Source organism: Ictalurus furcatus, chromosome 4 (genome assembly GCF_023375685.1).
Source record: "Ictalurus furcatus strain D&B chromosome 4, Billie_1.0, whole genome shotgun sequence".
Classification (NCBI taxonomy): Eukaryota; Metazoa; Chordata; class Actinopteri; order Siluriformes; family Ictaluridae; genus Ictalurus; species Ictalurus furcatus.
In genome coordinates, this window is record NC_071258.1 from 13,185,001 (window position 1) to 13,211,000 (window position 26,000).

General features: G+C 37.6%; 1 protein-coding gene across 1 annotated transcript in view; it reads right to left on the bottom strand.

Moving 5' to 3' along the window:
* The window catches only part of megf11 (multiple EGF-like-domains 11), a 137,710-nt gene extending 113,586 nt beyond the window's left edge, over nucleotides 1-24,124 (bottom strand). Inside the window, exon 1 of the mRNA XM_053623042.1 lies at nucleotides 22,709-24,124. The gene's annotated coding sequence lies outside the window, so the exon portion shown is untranslated. The remainder of the gene's footprint in view (nucleotides 1-22,708) is intronic.
* Nucleotides 24,125-26,000: the final 1,876 nt, after the last annotated feature.

Consider the following 26,000-nt stretch of genomic DNA (forward strand, 5'->3'; position numbering starts at 1 on the left):
ATCTTGTGAAAAGTGCCCTGAAGTATATTTTACGGATATATCCCTGAAAATATATTTTATGGATCAGATTAAAGTCATGATAATATGGACTACATAAAATATAAAATATAAGAGCATTTATTTAGTCATAAGGCATTTTTATAAGTGACAATTCAGATGCACGCGCACACACACGCATACACAAGCACATTAAAAATGTTGTGATTAGCCTTAAAGATGTGCGTCATTTTTATGTTATTTCAATTAAATATATAGCCATTCCAAGTAGTTGTGAAAATAGTAGGGGTAATGCAAATATGTGATGATGTGAATCCTGGGAATGTGCGATTCCCATAGTGGAAATCAGCACTCTATCAATTACAGTGTTGTGAAAAAGATCCTGATTTCTTGAGATTTTGTGTACATCTCATACTAAATAATTTTAGATCTTCAAACATACTACAACATAAAACAAAGACAACCTGAGCAAACAATACAGCTTTTATTTTATTTTATTTTATAAGCAAAAAAGTTATCCAACACCTACCCCCAATGTGAATAACTTATATCTGGTTGTGCCACCTTTAGCAGCAATAACTGCAACCAAACACTTCAGATAACTGGAGATCAGTCTTTCACTTACTTCTAGGACTAGGACTTACTCCTATGCCTTGGATCATTCAGTATGTTTTCATGGACAACAATATTCCGATATTAACCCAATTAAGACAATACTCAGATTAAGAAATTACCATGTAAACAATGATTACTGATTACCTTAATCTGACTAAAGTCATACTCGAAGTAAACACAAATCGAATTAAAAGACATGTCGAGTATTCCTATTTTAGTCGCATTATCGAAGTGCATTACAGACATGTACACGCCTTAATCACACTATCAACGTCGTGTGGGAGTGTTCACCGCATTTTGCGACAGGACACATACACACATGGCAGTGCTCAACCTTTTGAAGGCAAACAAGAGAGCGAGGCTGCATCCGAAACCACGTACTTACCTGCTATATAGTAGGAGTGTCTCAGCTGCTATATAGTAGGTAAACACGCGGTTTCGGACGCAGCCCACGGCTTCAAGCAGTCTTCTATTTGCACGTATATCATGACAAATAATTAACTGCACTTGAAGCTTTTGTGAACTTAAAAATCAAATAAACCCAAAACTTTATATGGTACCATAACGAAGACGAACTGTATGTTGATACGTGAAATTCTGGAGGGAACGTCGAGGCGTGGGGACGTAATGTTGTGTGCCGTTAATCGATCTATGTTCTATAACATGTAAAACGGGAACATGAAAGGAATATTCTAAAAGCGACTCGTAAACACCTTAATTAAAAATATTGTCTTATTCAGAATAAGTCAATAAGTAGATTATTGATGTCCATGTAAACGTAGTCACTGTCTTGCTGCATAATCCAGTTGCGCTTGAGTTTCAACTCACGTACTGAAGACTGGATATTCTCCTTCAGGGTTTTCTGATAGAGAGCAGAATTCATGTTTCCCTCAATTATTGCAAGTTGCCCAGGCCCTGAAGCAGCAAAGCTAGGGTTAGGGTTAACCCTAACCATCACATTGCCCTAACCATGCTTGACCATAGGTATGATGTTCTTTTTGTGGAATTCTGTGTTTGGTTTACTCCAGAAGTAACGGGACCCCTGTCTTCCAAAGAGTTCCACTTTCGACTCATCAGTCCACAGAACATGCTTCCAAAAGGTTTGAGGATCATCAAGATGTGTTTTGGCAAAATTCCCATGAGCCTTAATGTTCTTCTGCAATGGTTTTTGCCTCGTTACTCTTTCATGGTTGCCATTTTTGCACAGTGTCTTTCTAATACTGGAGTCATGAACAGTGACTTTTACTGATGCAAGAGAGACCTGTAATTCCTTTGATGTTGGCTCTTTTGTGAGTTGCTGGATGAGTAGTTGCTGTGCTCTTGGAGGAATTTTGGAAGGTCGGCCACTTCTGAGAAGGTTCACTACTGTGCAGAGTTTTTCCATTTGGAGATAATGGTTCTCACTTTGGTTCTTTGGAGTCCCAGAGCCTTTGAAGTAGCTTTGTATTTCAATCAACTAACTGATATATTTCAATCACCTTCTTCCTCACAATTTCTGGAATTTCTTTCAATTTAGGCAAACTGTGTTACTGGGTAAGACCTTTTAACCAACTTCATGCTATTGAAAAAGTTCTATTTAAGTGTTGATTGATTGAACAGGGTTTGCAGTAATCAGGCCTGGTTGCGTCTAGTCCAGCTGAACCCCATTATGAATTCAGTTTCATAGATTTGGGGAATTAGTAACTATGGGGGCAAATACATTTTCACACAGGCCCAGTTGGTATTGGATATCTTTTTTGCTTCAATAAATAATATTATCGTTTAAAAACTGTATTTTGTGTTTACTCAGGTTGCCTTTGTTTTGTCGTTGATTTTGTTTTAATTTCTGAAACAAAAACTAAAGAAATCAGCAAATACCTTTTCACAGCACTGTTTACTTCTAATGCAATTGCACTGCATGAACACCAAAGGTAGCAATCTGCACAACCCATAAAATATAACAAGCATTCGCTGGGCCCGATAGCTCCGGATCGCAACAAATGACATGCATTATACATTATACGTTTACGTGACCACATTATAACCATTAAAGAGCCCTTCAATAGCTTTTAAAGGACACCAGCCCCACACCACTGCGATTTACGGTGCCCAAGAAAAAGGTTGTGGAATTCTTTTGTTTTTTTTCTGACTTTGGAGGTCTTCTGGTTAAAATGACGCCTCAAGTGCTGCTAGGTTTCAATGCATCATCTTCCCAAGGTCAGAGACTTTGTTTATTCAATCAAATTTTTGGGAGTCTTTATAAATTTATTACATTTATTTTTAAGATATTGAATCAATCAAGCTGAACCATCAATTGTGAAACCAATATCGTGAATTGAATAGAATGGAATCGTGAAAATAGTTTGTAATCCATATAATACCACTATCAAACTGTGTAGAATTTGACCTGGTCCTTCTGATAGCATCAAGTTAACAAAATTATTTGTTGCAAAAGAACTCAAAATGTCCACAGTTGTCCAGGTAGAGCTCAATAAGTTTCTCTTATTCAACATCTTATGTTTAAAATTACAAATGCTGTATTAAACTGTATGTAAAATTCATTAACTTAAAATTTTCAAGCACTTATACCTATTATATTCTGTGTTTTCTTTGGTGAAACTTTGACAGAAACTGCTAAAATATCTTTGACATTTATCTTTTAACAGACTTGTTAAGGGCGATCGCATTCCGCTTTCGGTAGGCTTAAAACAATGTAGAAATACATCTTCCTCTGATTTTTTTACTTTGTTCCAAACTACGCTATCTATTAAAAATCTGAATCCTCAAATCTGGTTGTTCAGAAGGTATTTTTTGATTACAGCTCTGACAGTAGTACTGGTCAAATAATAGTCAAATAATAGTTTTATATTAATGCGCTTCTTTGAATATATTTTTGTTTCTATTCATTCACAGAGACACTCTACTTACTCTACAGCTAACAATAAAAAACAGAATAAAAATGTGTTGCTATGTAACAAAGAAAGACATGGCACTATATGGCCAAAAGAATGTGGACACCTGACCATCACACCCATATGTGGGTCTTCCCCAAACTGTTGCCACAAAGTTGTAAGCACACAATTGTCTATAATGCCTTTGTAAGATGTAACATTAAGATTTCCCTTCACTGGAATTAAGTATCCCAAATGTATTTCAGCATGACAATGTCCCTGTGAACAAAGCCAGATCTTAAAGACATGATTTGCCAAGGTTGGAGTGGAAGAACTCAAGTAGCCTGCACAGAGCCCTGACCTCAACCCTACTGAACACCTTTGGGATGAACTGGTACGCTGACTGCACACCAGGCCTTCTCACCTGACATCACTGCCTGATCTCACTAAGGCTCTTGTTACTGAATGGGCAAATCCCCACAGCCACGCTCCAAAAACTATAACATATAGTGTATAACTATTGATATGGTGACATAAGGTGACCTGGCTCGAGTGGCAGGGCCTTATAATGGTCAGAAACTTTTCCTCCATGGTCAACATGACAGAGGACTTTATTCTATGTGGTTTCTTGGTAACATAACAAGCTCAATTCTTTGTCTCATATCTTTTGTTTCATTACATCAAATGACAGAAACAAGCGGGGAAGAGCCACCATTTATATAATCCGTTCAACAAATATTAATCTTCATCAAGTCCTCATTTAGAACTCTACACATTTTTAATTCCATTGAAATACTAATTACCTCTTTTGAGTGACTAAGGATTTTTGAAGATGTTGCTATTTAACAGATATAAGCTGATGTTCAGATATAAACTGATTAGCTCACCTTTCTAGAAGTTGGGTAATCATGGGGCTAGGCTAGGCTAATCTTTTATACCGATATTTATATTTGTCCTAAAAAAGTATATTTTTTTCTATAAAAGCACAGCTCTGAGGGTACTGCTGGCTGTAATTCAAATGATAGTATTATATTAATGCACTCCTTCTAATACATTATTGTTTCTATAGTATTATACTGTATACCATCATGCCCCATTGTGTTTTATTCCTTACAAAGCACATCTCAAGGGTCACAGTGTACCTAGATGTTTTTGCTATGTTGTTATATATTACAGGTATAGCATAACATTAATGGTATTACAATTTTTTATTTCTTCATCCTGGATCATGCCAGTACATATTCACATATCTAAGTGAAATGATCCAACAGCATGTCTTTTTTTCATCATTGTGTGCTGTCTAAAATAAAATTAAATAAAATAGAATAAATCCACCACACTTCTTTAGACAACATCACCTGAGGTTTTTTTTTATTCTTAATGAAATTGAGACTAGTCAATCCAAACATGGCAAACTACTCTTTGTTGTGCAAAACCCCCATATCTGAAGTGCCAGTGTTGAACAGAGTTGTTTCATCAATAAAGTAGCTCGTCATTCACTCACTCCCTGCTGCGGAGCTCTTACTTTTTGTCACAGCAATCATATCAGTCAAACGTATCCACAATTCGGAAGCAGTAATAAACATGTGGTTACACATTACATATTATTATCACATTGTTTTCTCCCATCCTAAATCCACTGTTCTTGTTTTTTTTTGCATGCGAGTATTTGACCTAAATCATGTTTAGTTTTGGAGATGCAGTTGTAGTTTTGGAGATGTTTAGGAATGTTGCATATAATGTTTTCAATCAGTTCCTGAGTCTTTTATGTAACTATGCATAAAAACATGTTGCCAATGTTAATGATTGCGGTGGGTTTGATTTTTTGGTTTACATGTAATCTTGGGAATGAGCAAGGACAAGAAAGCAAAATAAAATACAGCAGACACACAACTGTGGTGCAGCTTATAATACAGTTTATCAGGGCCCACTGTAGACACCAATGAATTCAGTACTCCTAATTAAAAGAAAATGGCCCTGATTTAAAAACCAAATAACAAAAAACAAATCCTATTATGAACCAACAACATGTTTTCATTCAGATTTTTTGAAAGCTGATAAAGAAATGCATTCAGGTATTAGGTGATGGCATGAAATAGTGATTAAATGCTTAATTTTAAATAAAGCACCATGAATCATGTGGAGAATTAAATTGTTTTAGTGGTCTATGAGAATTTTAAGTAATGAAGTATTTTTCATAATTAACACTGGAATTGTCAGCTCAGCATAATATTACACAGACAATGAATAACACATTCCTTTTAGAGAGGAAAACAACCGAAGTAGCAAAAACTAAACTAGAAAAAGAGCTGGTGGTGGTACCATGCTCAAAGCAAAAAAGTATGTGTGTGTATATACATTATATATATATATATATATATATATATATATATATATATATATATATATACACACACACACACACACACACACATATATATACATACATATATATATATATATATATAACACACACTCACTATCCACTTAGGAACACCTGTATACTTGCTCATTTATGCAGTTAGCCAATCAGCCAATCATGTGGCAGTAGTGCAGTGCATAAAATCATGCAGATACAGGTCAAGAGCTTTAGTTAATGTTCACATCAAACAGCAGAATGAAGAAAAAGTGTGATCTCTGTGACTAACTGTGGCATGGTTGTTGATACCAGATGGGCTGGTTTGAGTATTTCAAAAAACGCTGATCTCCTGGTATTTGAATGGTGTGAAAAACAAAAAACATTGACTGATCAACAATTCTGTAAGTGGAAATGCCTTGTTGATCAGAGGAAAATGGCCAGTTTGGTTCAAGTTGCCAGGATGGATATAGTAACTCATATAGTCACTCTTTACAACCGTGGTGAGCAGAAAAGATTCGCACGGCACAGACTCACCCATACTGGACAGCTGAAGACTGGAAAAAGACAGGGTGATTTTTTTTCCCCCTAATCTTCAACTGTCCAGTTTGTGTGAGTCTATGCCCATGAAAGCCTCAAATTCTTGTTCTTGGATGACCAGAGTGGAACCTGATGTGGACTTCTGCCATTGTAGCTCATCCACCACAAGGTTCGATCACGTTTTGTGCATGCTGAGATGCTTTTCTGCTCACCACAGTTGCAGTGATTGTGAGTTAGTATATCCATCCTGGCAGCTTGTCTGGGCATTTTCCTCTGACCTTTCTTATCAACAAGGTGTTTCCAATCACAGAACTGTCGCTCACTCAATGTTTTTTTTTTTGTTTTTCGCACAATTCTGTGTAAACTCTAGAGACTGTTGTGTGTGAAACTCCAGCAGTTTCTGAAATACTCAAACTAGCCCATCTGGCTCCAACTACCATGCCAAATAAGCAGGTGTACAGGTGTTCCTATTAAAGTGGAGAGTGAGTGTATATGCACTTTTTCTATATTTTCACTTTTAAGAAAGTATATTTGAATGTTCATCCATGACACGTCATCCATCCATTTTCTGTACTGCTTATCCTACACAGGGGAGCCTGGAGCCTATGCCGGGGGACTTGGATCCATCGCAGGGCACAATCACACACGCATTCCCACAGTACAGACCATTTTAGAGATGCCTACAACCCATGTCTTTGGAATGGGGGAAGAAACCGGAGTACCCGGAGTAACCCCCAAAGCACGGGGAGAACATGCAAATTCTGTGCACGCAGGTCAGAGGTGAGAATCAAACCCCGAACCCCATAGGTCTCACTTGTTTTTCCTGTTTTTAGTTTTTCCACACAAGTGTTTTCAGTGTTCAACGTAGCCACTGTTATTTGCTTAATGAAGCATTTCAAGAATTTAATTTTGTTGGATGCTTGAGTTTTCCACTATAAGTAGATTAAATATTTAGTAGAAAAAAAACTTTTCATAATTTCATTATCACAATTAGTTGCATTGTCTTAATGTTTTGCAAGCATGTGTCATGATACATAACTACCTATTTACTTACAACATTCTGCATGGCTAAAAAAAGAAAAATGTGGCTCTGCATGAACCAACGACAGTGCATTTTCCAATCTATTTTCAAATATCCTACAAAGGCTGTAGTACATTTGAGTGTTAAAATCAAATAATGCGAATGGGCTCATTGCACTAAATACTTCTGCTTTCTTCTTAATATGCTTCCAGTTCATTCATTACACTCACAATGGCAGTATTTTATAGCCAATGTCTGCAAGAGCTCCCAAAGTTATGTTCATCAAATATGTAAGAATACTTGCAAAGCCCCTTCTAGGAAACTGAAGAAAGGCTTCAAATTGTATGAATACTCAAGGACAGAGGTTAGAAAACACCTTTTTTATATAACTTGTACACATACCTAAATATAGGAATAATAGTTAACCTAGAAAATCTTGAAAGGCAAGTTGCTATTTAAATATACTGACGAATGTAAACAAGGCCGCCGGAAACATGAGAGCCGCACTATTTTGAAACGGAAATGTATCATAGCACTGAATGCTGCCTACTGCAAACTGATCATTAGTATAGCATTCTATGTAACAAGCAAGTTTCCGGGTGTTTGGAAACTAACATTATTCAGCTACTTCTAGTAGAAATTCAGTTACTGCCTTTTATTTAAGCCCTAACATTTGGGTGTTTAGCAGACATTTTAACCAAATAATGTAATGAATAAATGTACCAAATTCTTCATGTGAGTCCTTGTCTGATTCTGTAGTCAAGTCATCAAACAAACAAAAATTATGAGATTTTCGAATCACACTGTGCCAGCTAGGTTTTTTATGTCTCTTATGTCTCTCTCCTATTTGAACAGCCCAAGCAATTCTATATTTGGAGCAGATTTTGGTGTCATTAGATGCCTTACAGTCTTATATATATATATAAAATATATTTGGATTTAGTGGATTTTGGATCTATACAAGTCTTGTTGACATGAAGATAAATGATGGGAATCCTGCTGCATGGCCTCTACCTCATAGAACTAATCACCCTGTCAAAATTCATAAGCATACACACACTGAATGTAAGAATAATGTCAAGCCAAAAGTGTAGTCTATGTAAATACATTTTCAAGACTAAGTTGAGCTTAAATAATCAGCCGTGTGATTATTTACTTGAAAGTGCTGGGAATTCCACCCCTCCCTCCTTTTTTAACAAGCAGTGCATACCTTTCCTATGATTTATCAGAAGCTCTTATGCTCATCATCATGTATGCAAGGAGGTGATGCAGGATGCAAATGCAGTTAAGAGCTTTATTAAGGGGCAGGCAGACAAATCCAAAATGTGCATCACAATTGTAGTCAAAACAAGCAAAAGGTCAGGCAAACAGCAAACAGAAAAAAGACTAGGCAAAACCAGGATCAATAAACAGGAGGGCAAAAACAGGATCAAAATCCATGAAACGAGAAACGAGGATTAAAGGCTCAGTACGGGTCTGGCGGAAAACACCGAAACACACAATACTTTGCACTGTACAAACACACACGAGGGGTTTAAATAATTAACGTAATTCAAAGGTAAAACATAAACAGCTGTGAATAATGATGAGACACGTGGAAGACCACGAATAACATAAGGGTGGAGACAGGAGAGAAACCAAATCAAAAACACACACGTCAAAAGTAAACAGTGAAGTGTAAACAACCCGGAAGTGTGCGCGTAGTTCATGCTTGCTGAATGCGTCGGCACTCAGCGCCAGAGTAAATCCGTGACATTCATCCTATCTCATTTACAAGATGCACATTGCCCTCCACTAATATTGGCATGCTTGGTAAATATGAGCAAAACAGACTCTGAAAGACCTTTTGTTTAAATAATTCACAAAAATTCTCTGCTCTCATGGATATCAAACAGTTGCAAAGAAAACATAGGTTTCTAATCTTATATACATGTACATTATATATATATATATATATATATATATATATATATATATATATATATATATATATATATACATATATATATTTGTTAAATATAGGTGTGCAACAATTATTGGCACCCCTTTTAGACAATACTTTGTGCAACCTCCCTTTGCCAAGATAACAGCTCTGATAATGCCTGATGAGGTTGGAGAATACATGGCAAGGGATCTTAAACCATTCCTCCATACAGAATCTCTCCAGATTCTTAAAATTTCGAGGTACACACTGGTGGACTCTACTCTTCAGTTCACACCACAGGTTTTCTATGGGTTTCAAGTCAGGGGGCTGGGATGGACATGGCAGGACCTTGATTTTATGGTCAGTAAATTATTTTTGTGTTGATTTTGATGTATGTTTTGGATCATTGTCCTGCTGGAAGATCCAACTATGGTCCATTTTAAGATTTCTGCCAGAGGCAGTCAGGTTTTCATTTAATATCTGTTGATATTTGATAGTCCATGATGTCATGTATCCTAACAAAATGTCCAGGTCCTCTGCCAGAAAAACAGCCCCAAAACATTAAAGAGCCACCACCATATTTAACCATGGGCATGAGGTACTTTTCCATATGGCTACCTCTCTGTGTGCACCAAAACCACCTCTGGTATTTATTGCCAAAAAGCTCTATTTTGGTTTCATCTGACCATAGAACCCGACCCCATTTGAAGTTCCAGTAGTGTCTGGCAAACTGAAGATGCTTGAGTTTGTTTTTGGATGAGAGTAGAAGCTTCTTTCTTGAAACATTTCCAAACAACTTGTGATGTAGGTGAATTCCAATTGTAGTTTTGGAGACTTCCTGACCTCAAGACGCAACTAACTTCTTCAATTCTCCAGCTGTGATACTTGGAGATTTCTTGGCCACTCAAACCATCCTCTTCACAGTGCGTTGAGACAGTATAGATACCCGTCCTCTTCCAGGTTGATTCATAACATTTCCAGTTGACTGGAACTTCTTAATTATTGCCCTGGTGGTGGAAATGGGCATTTCAATGCTTGTGCTATTTTCTTATAGCCACTTTCCATTTTGTGAAGCTCAACAACCTTTTGCCACACTTCACAGCTATATTCCTTGGTCTTACCCATTGTTATTAATGACTAAGGGAATTTGGCCTATGTGCTACCTCATAGTTATACCCCTGTGAAACAGGAAATCAGAGTTGAACAATTACCTGTTCCTAGTCACCCAAGTGTACCAAAAAATTAAAAATATAAATGGGGATATACTTCAAATATATTTTTCTTATATGAATTCACAGGGGTGCTAATAATTGTTGCACACCTATATTTAACAAAGTTTTTTTTGATAATTGCAAACAAAACACCGGTTTGTTTGAAATCCATGAGAGCAGAGCATTTTTTGTAAATTGTTTGAACAAAAGATCAAAAGGTTCAACAATAAAGAAAATTTTTCACAGTCTTCTTTGTTCATATTTACCAAGGGTGCCAATATTAGTGGAGGGCACTGTATGTTTTATATCAGATCTGATCATAAATTCCATGTATTCCATGTTGTTCCTTCCATGTATGTTAACAGTCATGTATGCATGTGAATGAATTCACTGATGTGAGTATGTTCTTATATGCACAGAAACTGAAAAGCATGCATACAAAGTTTTTTGTGCTTATGTACAGGTACGCTAATGCAGCCTCACGTCTGTGGATGTGGGGTGGGGGGAACTTTCAATTAATCCAGTGTTACATAATAACTACTTCTGGACAACTTATTAAAATTCCAAAGAAATATAGTCAGAAATCTGGCAAAAGTAAACTGCCATTGCTGTACTTGCTTTGTTAGAGTACCCAGCTGATGGTGCAATTCACAAAAAAAAAAATTTCTTCATTAACTTTCATTTGCAAGCAACTGTTTTTTGGTCTGGTTTTGCATTTCCATCCATCCATCCATTTTCCATACTGCTTATCTTACACAGGGTCATGGAGGAGCCTAGAGCCAATCCCAGGGAACTCGGGGCACAAGGCGGGGAACACCCTGGACAGGGTGCCAACCGATCGCAGGGCACAATTGTACACATTCACACAGCCATTCACACATTACGGACAATTTGAAAATGCCAATCAGCCTACAACGCATATCTTTGGACTGGGGCATGAAAACGGAGTACCCGGAGAAAACACCTGAAGCACGGGGAGCACATGCAAACTGGGTAGGATTCAAACTCCCAACCCAGAAATAACAAAATTACCATAACTAATTACCTAAGACAATATTTATAATGCCTGTGTCCCACCACATGAGGATATTTGGGAGTGTTATCTAGGTGAAGTCAAGGCAATTGTTCACATACAGGATTTTAAGTTGATTTGCAATTAATAATTTCATAAAGGTTTTCTAAATGGTTTATAGGAACTTTTTGACAGAAACAATTTCACATCCACATTTAGTATTCTTTTACACACATCTACAGTCATGTGAAAAAATAAGTACGCCTCGTGGAAATTGGAAAAGTCAACACAGCCCTACATTATCACAAATTACCTTCAAATCCATATCATTTAAATCAGGTGTACAAGTTTGGGTGCCAGTGGTCAGAACCTACTTAGGGAGTGCAGGTAGAACCTGGCTTATTTATACCCCACCCATATCAAGTGTCTGGTGTTCCCTTTGCTATTGAGGTGTGTGGTGTTGTTACAATGGAGAGTCTGAGATGGATGCAAATGCAGTTGAAAGGGTATTTAATGAAAATCCAGTAAACAAATCCAATATGAGAGGCAAAAGCGTGGTCAGAAACAAATAGGGGTTCAGGCAATCAGAAAACAACACAGAGTAGAACAATCCAAAATACGAAAAACTGGAAGCAGAAACAGAGTTCAAAAACCAGGATAGCAAAACAATGATCAACGGCTTGGTAAGTCAGATAGGTACACTGAGCGTTACTTCGCAAAGTCCTTGTGAATGAAAGTTTCTTTTTAAAAGGGTGGTGTGTGTGTGTGTGTGAGTGAGTGTGTTATTGGCAACAGCTGTGTGTGATTAAAACTCCAGGTTTTAGACACCTAACAGGTGTCATCATGCCAAGATCTAAAGAGTTCTATAAGGCCTTCAGAAAAAAGTTTTGGATACCTATGAGTCTGGTTAGGGATTTAAAAAGATCTCTAAATTATTCAAAATACATCATTCCACTGTAAGGAAAATAATCTACAAATTGCGCAGACTTCAAAAGACTGCCAATTTGTCAAGGACAGGCCATCCCAGCAAATTCAGCCCAAGAGTAGACCATCTGATCAATAAGTGGTCTCCAAGAATCCCCAAAATTTGACTTGCATGGGCAGCGTGCCAGGAAAAAGCCTTTGCAAGACTACAGTTTGCCAATGAGCATATAGACAAAGACCAGGCCTTTTTGGAATAATGTGCTTGGGACAGATGACTCAAAGGTAGAGTTGTTTGGCAACAGTAACAGCAGACATGTTTGGCGCAGACCAAATATAGCTTTTCAGGAGAAGCACCTCATACCAACTGTGAGGCACGGTGGTGGAAATGTTATGGTTTGGGGTTGCTTTGCTGCCTCAGGGACTGGACAGGTTCAACTACGAATTCTGCATCATATCAAAGAGTGCTTGAAGATAATGTGAGGCCATCTGTCCAAAAGCTGAAGTTGAACCAAAAGTGGGCCTTTAAACAGGATAATGATCCTAAGCACAATAGCAAATCCACCAAGGAATGGTTCAAAAAGAAGAAATGGTGGGTTATTGAATGGACTGGATTTGAATCCCATTGAAATGAGATGTTTAAGGTTACTCCCATTTGACTCCATGAAGTCACTCCAGTGTGGCTCCTTGCAGAAACAAGAAAAAAACAAAACAAACAAACAAACAAACAAAAAAAAACTCTTCTTAAAGCCTTGCAAGGATCAGTTGAAATCAACCTTAAGTTCTTGGTTCAAAATCACACCCTGCTGTCTTAACTCAGATTTTCGAATGCAGAAGATCTGGCACATTTCTTTAAACTCTATGGATAAACTGAATGTTAATATTCTTGTTTCTCAGGGTGAAATGAAACTGTCATGATACTAATACTCAACTCATAGCAATGTAATTTTACTATTATCCACTTGTCAATGTAAGCCAATATACAACATAAAAGTATTTTGCTATAGTAGCCTCTTAAGCACATTTTCAGTTGATTTTCCCTTACACAGTTTAACTGAGAAAAGGCTAATTCACATACTACTTGTTACCCAAACCTTAAAAATCAGGATACTTTTCATACAGAGGAAGGTTCCTGCACACTTTTACTGTTACAAACTATTAATAAAAGGTGAGCAAGTTGTATTCTTCAGAATCAAGCTTACAAATGACAAATGGTATTTGCTACTGATACACGTAATGGGAGAAAACTCTTTAACATTCTATTTTCCAAAATTATGAGAATGTATTATACTTTAAACCTCAAATCTCATCTGATAGGGAATGGCCACAAGTAGCTAATTCCCCTTTCTTGTTGGGTACAGTGGTAACTCAGCAGGGTCTGTGCTAATGATTGTTAAGTTGTATGTTTATATCACCTCAAATAACTAAAGCTACATGAAAGATGTTTTGTATTAAAAAAAAGTGTCTTCCAAACAAATAAATATAAATAAATCACAGATTATCATTTTAACGCTATCACAAATGTATTTTTTAAAAATCACTTATAAAACAAACTGAAATTTTTCATCTGATATAGTCTTTCAGGTTATTTGTTCTAAAGCTTCTCATCATCCATAGAAGAAGGTTTAGAAACAGTCGGATAAAGGAGTACCACTGCCCCAGAAAGCCAGTTAAACACCATGCACAGCCATGCATGGCCCCAGAAAAATAAAACAAGTCCGCTTGGGGCGGAGCTAGCCCCAAGCACTCACAGTTGGAGCGCAATGATTGCATTAAGCCTTCTCCACATGTAACCTCAGCAGGTAATAATAAAAGCATAGCTCACTGGCAGAGAAGGGAGAGATGTTGCATGCATGCTCACAGCAGGTTACTATGAGATAACGATTCTCTATACTGCTGTCTCACTTTCTGTGTGTGTGGGTGTCTCTCTCCCTGTCTCTTGGGGTGTCTCTCTGTGTTTGTCTCTCTCGCTGTCTCTCTCCCACAGCAGCTGGCCTGCGACAACATTTTGACAGTCAACACAAAAACTCATCCCCCTGTTGCTGATAAGTATCAGTAGTACGTTCAAGAGCATGTTCTTTAAAATCCCACTCGCTTCCAAAGTTATCTTTGCTTGTACCCACCCACAATATTTTCTAATGAACAGAGTTATAAATAATAGTAGTATACATTTAAACCTAACTGACCTTGACCAGGATAAAGCCATTACTGAATATGACTGAATGAATGTGTAAATACAGTAATAATCAACCTGCCTTTTCTTCTTTGACCATCCACATGAAAGTAAAAACTTCCCACTCCCATGACTACTTTGTTCTGTTCTTGGGGTCCCGATTCACACCTCTACTACACACTAGGCGTCCTGAATGACTTGCTACTTTCTCCTGGTGGGTGAGCTTTCACCCACTAGTGGTGCAGAGGGTGACTATGGAGCACTTTCTCTGTGTATTGGACCACAAAGTGAGAAAGGCAGTGGAAAATCAAGATATACAGTCGGCTCTGAAAGTATTGGAACAGCAAGGCCAGTTCTTTTGTTTTTCTATACACTGAAGACATTTGGGTTTGAGATCAAAAAATGAACATGAGACGATAGAATTTGAGCTTTCTGTTCCTGCTATTTACATCTAGATGTGATAAACAAATCCGAATATGGCACATTTAGTGGCAGCCCACCCAATTTTTAGATGAGCTAAAGTATAGGAACAGATCGTCTTAAAGTAATTAACACTCAATATTTGGTTGCATATCCCTTGCTTGCAACAACTGCATGAAATTAGCAACTCACTGACATCACTGAGCTGTAGACTGACTTGGCCAGTCTAACACCTTTAACTTTTGTCCCTTGATGAAGTATTTCACTTTTGTTGCTCATCTCTGTATTTCTTTGAAAATTCCAATCTGGCCTTCTGCTTCTTACTGCTGATGAGAGGTTTGCATCTTGTGGTATGGCCTCTATATTTCTGCTCTCAAAGTCTTCTTAAAACAGTGGACTGTGATACCTTCACCCCTGCCCTGTGGTTGTTGTTAGTGATGTTCATCAACTCCTGTTGTTTTCATTCCTAATTGTTGTACTGGCTATGCCCAATGCTTGTGCCATGGCTCTGATTAGCTTGTTTTTCTCCCATAGACAGCTCTATGGTCTTCATGTGGATTTATCTATTTTTAACAACAAATGCCGTCTTCACGGGTGCTACCTACGGCTAAAACCAAGGATAGACATTCAGAGCTATAAATTGTTTAAACAATTAATGCCAGGGACACACTAAAAGATTTTTTTTATCTTAACTGATTTTAAGTCCATGGGAGACCACAGACATAAGGACAGTTTCAACCAGTTTTTAACATTGCTAGATGATTCGGCCAGACCGCTAGACGACACCTGTCGATTGTAGTAACGATTTCACAGACATGAGATCTCACAGAAACTCGCGTTTTATCAAACGTGACTTCAGAAGAAAAACAAATATGGAGGACGATTGACGTCATCAGCAGACTCTCCTGGCGTACGTTATATTTTGCAACAAAAAACAAAAAAGGAACAAAAATAGGAACAAAAATAGGACCAAAATAGCAATTTTAGCAAAATGTAATTTTATTTACAAAACATCCTCTACATCATAGATATTTCTTTGTAAACACACACAAAGTCATCTCTCCCGTGGCATGTTTGTGGCTGCAATGTTCCTGCTATAAAAGCACTATTGCAGGTATCCCGCCTCTGGCAGCCCGATCAAGAGTCGTAAATATCAAACATGTTTGATATTTACGATTTGGGATCGGGGAGGCTCTGACTCGATCCAGAACAGTAAAATAATTGTAATGACACCACACAATTAAGGATTTTTTGGACAAAAAGTCGGTAGTGACCAAGCCTTGAAAAAAATGAGTGGGTTCAAACAAAATGTGCCATGTTCTACTTTAAGTTGAACAATGTAAATGTACATATGAGGAAATGAAAGCTGAAATTCTGATCTACAGTCTCAATCAATTTTTGATCTCAAACTCAATGTATAGCAAATCTCTTCAATGTATAGCAAAAACAATATAATTGCCCTTGCTCTTCCAATATTTTCAGAGGGGACTGTATATCTCATTCTTTAACAGTACACATTTGACTACTGACTCATTTTCACTGGAGCTGTTGATTTCTTAGACTCTTTTTCAGTTTAATCAAAGTTACTGTTCAAGATTTCAAAGTTTGCACCAAAGCAAACATTCTTTGACTCTGTGTATGGAACTAGACTTTGATGTGACTCAGACTTTCACATGAGGTTCCCAAATGTCGCCATTTCTTGAAATTCTTTGAACGCACACCTGGTTGCCTGTTCCAATAATTTTGATCACTTGAAAAATGGTTGGGTTCAAACACATCTTGATGTAAATATCAGGAAATGAAAGCTGAAATTCTGATCTATTGTCTCATTATTATTCTTATGATCTCAAACTCAAATGTCTTCACTGTATAGCAAGAACAAAAAAATTGGCTCTGCTGTTCCAGTGCGTTTGGCGGGGACGTAGACAAAAAGTATGCAAGGCCTTGCCATTTAAAATCCCACACATTCTTTTAGCAATTTCAAAAACTGAAGCAATTATATATGTTTCATCAAGAAATCATAAAAGACCATCTGTCAGGAGTGTGACCAAGCCCTATTTTTCATTTTGTTGTTTTTAAAGTACTGTTCCTGCTTTTGCCTTCATATTTTCATCAGTGTTATGTAATGCAGTTGCCATGGCTCCAGGGTAGTTGGTCATTGTATTTTGGCAAGTAAACTTTTACTAAAATAACATCTGTCAATCGTGTAAAAAAAATGGCTTCATTTGCAGAATAAAGGTCATGGTTCGATAAGAGATGAAAACATCTTTTCACTATCTCTCTCTCTCTCTCTATGATTCATTCATATTGAATTTCTACAAGATTGAAATGATTAGATGGAGCTGTTTATAATACTACATAATGAGTTTCTTACAAGCCAAGGACTTCTCAACAGTCTCCAGAAAAAAAGTGTGATTACATCGTGTGCATCAGGTTTAATCCATCAGTTTGCTTACATGAAATAACTACATGCCGCTGCAGTAATTGGTTTAAGAAAGACAGCAATTCTTCACTCAGAATTGAGTATTATTACATCTGAACCGTTTGATTAGACACTGAGTAAAAAAATATCCCATAAGTCTATAAAAGCAGTCTCACTTGGCTAACTTTATGAACTTTCATTTAATAGAATATTCATTCACATTTTATTTGTTCATACTTTCATCAGTCATTCCTAAATTTGGTTTAGAAAGACAGATTACTCCACAGAGTCTGAATCACTATATGAATTGACAATGTCATGACTGGTTGATAGTAGAGAACTTGCCCTCTTATGAAGGTTTCCTGCATCTGTTTCTCTTAAAGTGAGCTCACAAGAAGTACTTGCGAAGTACAGAAATGCATCTGTAAAACAACAAACCACTAACACATACTTAATTTCTGGCCTCATTAGCAAAACACTGAGCACCTTGATTCTTCACGTCTTATCCGAGTGCTCTATCACGTTCTTCCTGTGTCTCATTACTGGTGTTTTAAAAGCACTCCATTCAATAATCAGTCTTCCCTAATTCAAAGGTTACAGTTAATCTTATATAAGCTTTGCAACTTTCTGATGAAGATGAATGTAATGTTTATTTGAGCCGTTTGGAAAGATTCAGAACAGGGCAAGACAATATTTTTGCAGTTTGGATATTACATGAACCCCCCCCCCCCCCATACACACACACACACACACCCCTATATATGTACACTGGCAAGAAAAAGTATGTGAACCATTTGGAATTTCATGGTTTTCTGCATAAATGTGTTATAAAATGTGATCTGATCTTCATCTAAGTCAAGGGTATTGACAAATATAATGTGCCTAAAATAATAACACAAAAAAAATTCTGATCTTTCATGTCTTTATTGAGAACAACCAAAAAAAACCTCATAGTGCTTGTGGAAAAAAGTATGTGAACCCTTGAGTTAATGACCTGAAAAAAGCTAATTGGAGTCAGGTTTTAGCACACCTGGAGTCTCAATAAGAAAATATGTTTGGAGGTGTGGACTACAGCTACTTTGACTGATAAAAACCCCTCAAACTTTTGGAGTTTGCTCTGCACAAGAAGCACACGCTTATGTGAGCCATGCCTTGCCAAAAAGAGCTTTCAGAGAATCTATTATCAAGAATTCTTGATTTACATAAAGCTGGCAAGGGTTACAAAGTGATTTCAAAGACTTTAGAAACAGTTAGGCAAACATTTTACAAATGGAGACACTTTGGGACTGTTTCTATTCTACAAAGAAGTGGGCGCCCAGTCAAAATGACACCAAGAGCACAACGAAGACTCATCAATGAGGTAAAGAAACAACCCCGAATGACAGCCGAAGATTTGAAGGCATCATTGGAACTGGCTAACATCTCTGTTCATGAGTCTACAATACGTAAAACATTGAACAAGCAGGGTATCTATGGCAGGACACCACGAAGGAAGCCACTGCTTACTAAAAAGAACATTGCTGCATGCCTTAAGTTTGCAAAAGAGCACATTGACACGCCACAGCGGTATTGGCAAAATGTTTTGTGGACTGATTGAACTATTTGGAAAAACTACACAGCACTACATCTGGCATAGAAAGGGCATGGCATATCATCATGAAAACATCATCCCAACCGTAAAGTATGGTGGAGGAAACATCATGATTTGGGCCTGCTTTGCTGCTGGCCAGCTTGCAATCATTGAGCTGAAGATGAATTCCCAAGTATATCAGACATAATAATGTCAGGATAATGTGAGAATATCTGTACGTCAGCTGAAACTGTGTAGAAGTTGGGTGATGCAACAGGACAACGACCCAAAACACCGGAGCAAGTCCACAACAGAATGGCTTCAGAAAAACAAAATCCGCCTTTTGGAGCGGCCAAGTCAGAGCCCAGACCTCAACCCAATAGAGATGCTATGGAATGACTTGAAGAGAGCCATACACATGAGACGTCCAAACAATATGAGAGAGCTAAAGCAGTTCTGCCAGGAAGAATGGGCTAAAATTCCTCCTGAACGATGTGCAGGTCTGATCAACAGCTACAGGAAGCGCCTGGTTGAGGGTATTGCTGCCAAGGGGGGGGTCAACCAGTTATTAATTCTAAGGGTTCAATTACTTTTTCCACTGCCATTTTGAATGTTGAATGAGTGTATTCAATAAAGACATGAGGGATCAGAATTTATTGTGTTATTATTATAGACACATTATATTTGTCAATACCCTTGACTTAGATGAAGATCAGATCACATTTTATGACAAATTTATGCAGAAAACCATGAAATTCCCAAAGGTTCACATACTTTTTCTTGCCACTGTACAGTATACAACTTCTAACCCTTTACCATTCAAACATTTTCCATATTATGCAAGTTTAAACCAATACACTTATTTCATGTTGTCTAGATCTCTAAAAACATTGCATGTTTTAAAATGCATCTGATAGTAAAGCACATCTCACTGTCATTGTCATTTAATACGTCCCTGTTATGTTTATTATTATCGATTTACTGCAACAAAGGAATGCTGCTTATTTGCTTTTATCTGGGAATGCAGACACAGAATGCAAATCAATTCTTAATGACTAAACTCGTTTTTGTGCACCAAATTGCCTGTACTGATACCTTACTAATTTAAATGAGTGTCTGTGAGCATCTTCAATTCTGTAGAGCTCATGAATGTATCATCGCAACCAATACATTCGAATCTGACTGGATACTTATTATGCCTGGCAAAGCGGCACCATGCAGCATGCCAATACGTTTGTCCTTGGGAATTCAAACAACTGTCAGCACTGCGCAACCAACGGCCCTTCATTAATCAACACTAATTAAGTGTATTGATTGAGTAGAACATCAGGATTTCCAACTGAAAGGGTGTACTAGAGTGTAAACTGGAAACATTACATGCTATGGCAAAGCATGAAAAGACTTGAAATCAACGTTTGCCCTTGGCAGTATTACATGGCAAAAGTGAGGGAAATGATAAAGGAAAAAAAAGAGAAAAGAAGAAACACCCATGTTTCTCTCTCATTAAATGCTGTCAGACTCAATCCGATCTAGAACTCTGCTGAGCAAAGGTGAATACTCACTCAATTTCATTGTTTAGGGGCTCCTCATGCACACACACATACAAATGCACACACACACACACACACACACACACATACACACACATACACTTAGAAACTTAATCACATCTAAAAGGTATTAAGGATACAGTGTATCTTTTGTATGCAAAACATGAAAAATGATGGAAAATGTATACATATTTTTAAAAAAGTGAGCCCTATTAGATGGAACAAAAATCGAATGCTGGTAAACTGGGAGACTCCGATGGACTAACCGTTCACGAAGATCAAACATCGTGCAAAAAAAAAGAATATATTCTCAAGAAAGGAGCTGTTTAATTAGCCTAAAAGCACAGGTCTGTAAACAAAAGCTGCATTACTGTATTGCCACAGTACTGTTATGACAGTTATGACTGTTTGAATGATTGCTGCGTAGCTACTAACTAATGCAAGGCAATATGCCATCCACTATGCCGTAGCCATGACAGTGGGCTACAACTCTTAACCATTAACTAGGAAAAAGATCATGGTGATATTTCATGCAGTAAGCATTATATTATTATTATTATATTATCGATCTGAAAATTAATTTAACACATTTCAAGGTTACAAGCACACTGTACACAATAAAAGCATTTTTTTCAAATGCTTGAAAATTTTTTCTATCTCGGGATCTGAAAGACGGTTATTCCAAAAATGTTTCAAATATCACTGTACAAATCCAATGATGTGCAAATAAAAGTATTATTTTGTTACATCCAAATTTGAAGTGTGGAAGAGTATCTGAATTGATCAAAATCATGATCTTTTATTCAGCAAGATGAATTATGAGGACAAAATATGCAAAAATATTAAACTAAAATACAAGGATAAAGACATAGTAGTATTCATCTTTATCCAACATCCATTAATATTCATCTTGTTAATCCCAATCACGGTCACAATAAGTATAACTACCAATAAGAATATGAAAGCGCGAGTTTTTCACACAGCGCCAGAAAAATACAGCTGGCACCTTGCCTTGCTCCATAGACCCATCTAGTGGCATAAAGGTCCAACTGCGTTTATTTAATAAAAAAAAGTCTCAACAAACTCAACGAGCAGAAATAAATAGGTTAGTGTTCTCCGCACATGTTTTTTGGAGTGTTGCTCATATCACAGCTGCAAAGCTAAACCCAAACAAAAAGAAGTCATTCTAGCCCATAAACCGTGCATCAATTCTTCTTCTAAGATGATTAACAGCAAATATTCATAATTAAAATATGAATTTTGCAGCAGCATTAGCTAAGTATATGGTAAAAGAGATCTGTGCAGTGAAAATAAAAATGTAAGAAAGTTGGGTCAATTGGACTGTGGCCATAATGATGGAATAAGATAGCCTAAACGTGGTATAAGCACTGTTATATACCGCCAGTTAAAACAGTTTAATAGACCTCATACATAGAGAGTCAATTAGAAGAAAACATCTGTGCTGTGAGCAACACAAGTCTTTATTGCCCATTGAATTACAGCAACTCTTCATCACTGAACTCCAGATCGATAGAGGCAAGAAGGGGAAAAACACCAGAGAGGGACAGAATCAAAAACGCTATCACAACACAAGTTGGTTCAATGAACACAGGCTGAGTCGTTTTAACCGCTGTGCGCATCGCAATACCTGTTCAGCTGTGGGGTTGTTATTACTTTAATAATATAGGTGTGCAGCAGGCAGCATGCACTACGCCACAGGAATGTAAAGAGATGGAAGAGTGTGGAAACCTGGCAGAGACGCAGCAGATATAGAGCCTTTTATTCAAACCCCTGCATAAAAGACTTCATCTAAAGCCATGGGGCAGTTAGTGTCCAGCTGATAGTCTTTTCATAACATGGATGTTTTTATCTGTATCACAACTCATTTAAACTGAGATTTCTATTTGTATTGTTTCAACGTCGTGAAGCGGTTCAAACTCCAAAGCGTTTTGCTCCGTAAACGCGCGTCGATGCCGCAGAGTAACCGTGCCAAAAGTCCACTTTTACATTACTGTGGTGTTTAATACTTTAATACAAACATAACGACTAACAGAGGGGGAAAAAACAAGCACTGGTTTCAATATGAAAAGCACAAACGCAGCCTACCTCTCAGCGGTCACGGTTTGTCTCTGTTTCCGTCCACCGTCCGTCCGTGCGTCCGTCCTTCCGCTGGCGTCGTGCGTGAAATTGTAGTCTCCGCTTTCTGCTGTTACAGTTTAGTTCTCTGTTTTTAACAGCAAAGAAACCGCGGTTTAAATGTGTGATGCGGTTTTTAACTCGAGAAGAAAGGGGCACTGTGGAGCCTGCCGAAGAGGATGCGCGCACCGCGATACCAGCACAGCGCTGTCCAGTTCCCCACTTCAGCTCAAGCGCGCGGCCCCGTTTTAAACTCACGTGACGTCAGCCACCTGCAGCGAAGCCGCACGTGCCCTGGAACGTTCGGCTTGCTTTGAAAATGCGCGCGCCTTCAGCTCGTCAGTCTATCCGTCAGTTCATTACTTTCCCTTCTAACTTCGTCCCTTCATCAGCCTTTCCTCACATTGTCCTTGTGCATATTCTATGTGATTACTGATCTTGCTTCCGTCTACAGGGTTTTTATTAATTCAAGGATTTCAAAAAGAATAATAAATCATATTCTCCTTCTCGTCTATTTGGTTTGATTAGTAGTTTAAGTGCTGAATAAATGCCAGACACGTTGATATAAGCACAACACTACCAGCTTGGGCTGCAGATCGCTGTGCGTCTGTGAAAAATGCTTCATTATGCACCAATCTGCTGCACAAACTCGCCAATGCAAAAGAAAAAAGAAAAAAAAAAAACACCCACTTCCAAATTGCCTTTGATACAGCTCTCAAATATGAAATATAATGCTATGTGAAGAAATACACTTCCTAAAGGCACATTCACATTAGTTAGAAATGATCATACTCTTGCTTATACACTTTTAAAGCTGGTGCATCATTAATCTGACATCTCATTTGAATAAGATCAGATGCATTTCTGAAGAAGAGTGTCTACTACTTCTATGCAAATCCAGCAATTATCCAGATCTGTTTGCAGTGGCAGCCCGCTGAGGGACAGATATAGGTTCCATGATCTGCTGATTAAGCTATTCTGTTTTGGTGAACTGTACAGAAAGTTCGTGCATATTTAACTTCTCCCAGTCCCAATAGTGTTACAGTAAGGGGCAACACAAAAAGTGGCAATAGCCTGAGTCCTAATGTGTCCTGAGGAGGTCCAGAAGGGCAAGAAAGAAAATACATTTGTAATGAGAGATAAAGAAAAAATAATTTTTGGTAGAATAAATAGGCAAACAGGCTGAACATTTCATGTGCACAACATTCAAGGTCATCTGAGGGCTTCTCAACTCTTTCTGAACTTTTCTTGTGAAAAAGATTTGAGGTCCTCTGGGTGCTCTTCTACTCCTTCTCAAAAGCACAAATGCTGGGTCTGCCTCAGATCTAAATTCAGAACTTATTTTCTTGGGAAAACCAGCAAATCGCTGTTAATGCAGGAGCCTTAATACAATCAAACCATATCCCAAGAATTTAAAATAGAAGCAGATAGTTTAAGCTTAAGAATAATTTTATTTAAAAAACAATAGTAATATTTTTGAATATATGTGGAGAAATAAAATGAATAAAATGATATACATGTTTAAACGGAAAAAAAAGAGTACAGGTGCATCTTTTAAAAAGTGTAATATCGTGGAAAAGTTAACTTTTTCCATAATTTAATTTAAAAAGTGGAAATTTCATATATTCTAGATTCATTACACATAAAGTGAAATATTTCAAGCCTTTTTTGTTTTAATCTTGATGATTATGTCTTACAGCTCATGGAAATCAAAAATCCAGTATCTCAAAATATTAGAATAAAGAATTTATAATACAGAAATGTCGACCTTCTGAAAAGTATGTTAATTTATGCACTCAATACTTGGTCGGGGCTTTAATCCTTTTGCACGAATTACTGGATCAATGCAGCGTTGCATGAAGGCAATCAGCCTGTGGCACTGCTGAGGTGGTATGCAAGCCCAGGATGCTTTGATCGTGGCCTTCAGCTTGTCTGTTTTGTGGGGTTTGGTGTCTCTCATAGATTCTCTATGGGGTTCAGGTGAGGCGAGTTGGCTGGCTCATCAAGCACAGTAAGACCATGGTCAGCAAACCAGTTAATTTTGGCACTGTGGGCAGGTGCCAAGTCCTGCTGGAAAAGGAAATCAGCATTTTTATAAAGCTTGTCAGCAGATGGAAGCATGAAGTGCTCTAAAATCTCCTGGTAGACGCTGCATTGACTCTAGACTTGAGAAAACACAGTGGACCAACACCAGCAGATGTCATGGCACCCCAAATCATCACTGACTGTGGAAACATCACACTGGACTTCAAGCAACTTGGATTCTTTGCCTCTGCACTCTTCCTCCAGACTCTGGGACCTTGATTTCCAAATGAAATGCAAAATTTACTTTCATCTGAAAATTGATTGTGGTTGTGTGTACTGAACCAGACTGAGAGATTAGAGGCTCAGAAAACCTTTGCTGTGTTTTGAGTTAATTAGCTGGTTAGAGCTCTTCTCAGGTCGATATTTCTGTATTATAAATTCTTTATTCAAACATTTTGAGATACTGGATTTTTGATTTCCATGAGCTGTAAGCCATAATCATGAAGATTAAAACAAACAAACAAAAAGGCTTGCAGTATTTCACTCTATATGTGTAATGAATCTACAATACATGAAAGCTCCACTTTTTTAATTAAATTACGGAAAAAAATGAACTTTCCCACGATATTCACATTTTTTGAGATGCACCTGTATGTGAGAGAATACATAGTAAAGACATAGTATGATTGGCATAGGCTGGGGTGACATTCTATCACATGTTCTATCACTTTGTCAATTATTCCAAAAATACATAATATTATTGCGGGTAAATAATTATACATAATAATCCTGTTTTTTATATGAAAACTGAGTCTTGAAATTATGTCCCTGAACAGAAGTAAAATTAGTGTCATGTAGTGTTGATTTCTGTTGATTACTTCAGACAGCATGACAACTTCCTTACAATAATTCCAGTTAAATTTGATGAACAAATTCCTTAAGAAGTTGCTTTACTATCCTTGTCTTCATTAAGGATTAGTGTGTAGGACATTCCATTTTCCATACTGTTTATCCTATACAGGGTCGTGGGGAAGCAAGGCTGGGGTGCCAACATATTGCAGGGTTAATCGCACAAAATGCCTACAAAACATGTCTTTGGGCCGGGTAAGGAAACCAGAGTACCTGGAGGAAACCCCCAAAGCATGGGAGTAACATGCAAGCACTGTGCACTATGTGGAGGTGGGATTTGAACCACCAGCCCTGGAGGTACAAGGCGAGCTTGCTAACCACTAAGCCA